Here is a 1442-nt window from a genome sequence, read left to right as displayed (position 1 = left end):
GAAAAAATTCACTGTGGCCAGAGAGAACCTACCCAGGTGATGCCACTGGGTGCACTAACTCAGAACAAGTTGCTGCTTGCTCATCTAGCAGGGAAAATGCTTACAACAAAAGCCCTTGCTCAGCGGAGCTTTTTTCCATTTTGGGGGGTACAACCTCATAGTCCAACTTCTCGGATGATTTGTTGAGCATATATATTAATAAATATGGTGAGAGAATACAACACTTTCCTGAATTTGAGCCATGTAGTATTTCCTTATTCTGGTCAAATGACTGCCTCTTGATGCATGTATAGGTTCTTCATGAACATAATTACGTGTTCTGGAATTCTCATTCTGTTTAATGCTATATAGTTGTTTTTGTTTGTTTGTGTAATGATCCACACAATCGTATGCCTTTGCATTAGCAATAAAACACAAGTAAATATTTTTTTCCTGGTATTCCCTATTTGAGTCAAGATCCACCTGATGTCAAAAATAATATTCCTTGTCCGTGGGTGAATGAATTTCCTTTCAGGTTTTCTATTGTGTTCCATTAGTCTATTCATCTATCATTTTATCAGTATCAGGGTATTTGGATTCCCCTGGCTGTATAATACACTTGGAGGTCAGGTAACACAAGGTCTCCTACTTGTTTCTTCTTGAGTCCTTTGCTTATTCTAGGTCTCTTCAATATGCAGTTAGTGATTAGTTTTTTTCCATTTCTTTAAAGAATCCAGTTGGGATTTAGATCATAATTGTGTTGCATTTATAGATTGCTTTTGGTAGTGTTGACATTCTCACAATATTAAGCCTTCTTGTCAGTGGACATAATATATTCTCCTATTTGTGTAGATCTCTTATACTTTCTTGCAACACAGTTCTATTGTTTCCTTTGTACACAACTTTTGTTATTTGGCTAGCTTTATCTCTAGGTATTTCATTATTATGTGGTATTGTAAATGCTATTGTTTTCTTGTTGTCTTTTTCAGAGCTCTCTTCATTAATATGTAGGAATCAGATTGATTTCTGTTTGTTAATGTTGTATCCTGCCATGTTGCCAAATATTTCAATAGTTTGAAACAATCTTTTTGGTTGAGTCTTTTGGGTTTCTTCATATCATCTGCAAATAGTGAGAGTTCCACTTCTTTGCCCACTTGGAGTCCTTTGATATCTTTCCATTGTCTAACTTTTCTGGCTAGGACTTCCAGCACATGTTGAATAAGAGTGGTTGTATTAGGCCGGGTTGAATAGAGAAACAAATCCAGTGACACTATATTTGCCCAAGAAAGAGCTTTACATCAAGAAGTAATTCTATATGGAGAAAATATCCCAGCCCAGTCCAACTCAAGTCCATACGTCTGATAATAGTCCATAAATCCTGCTTCAGACTCACAATCACAAGCAATGACTCAGAATGTTGGAATATCACAGGCTGTTGGGTGCAAAGTCTAGTGGATCTAATG

Source organism: Echinops telfairi, unplaced genomic scaffold (genome assembly GCF_000313985.2).
Source record: "Echinops telfairi isolate 266 unplaced genomic scaffold, ASM31398v2 ScPeMD7_17;HRSCAF=63, whole genome shotgun sequence".
Classification (NCBI taxonomy): Eukaryota; Metazoa; Chordata; class Mammalia; order Afrosoricida; family Tenrecidae; genus Echinops; species Echinops telfairi.
Note: the sequence above shows the minus strand (reverse complement) of the source record.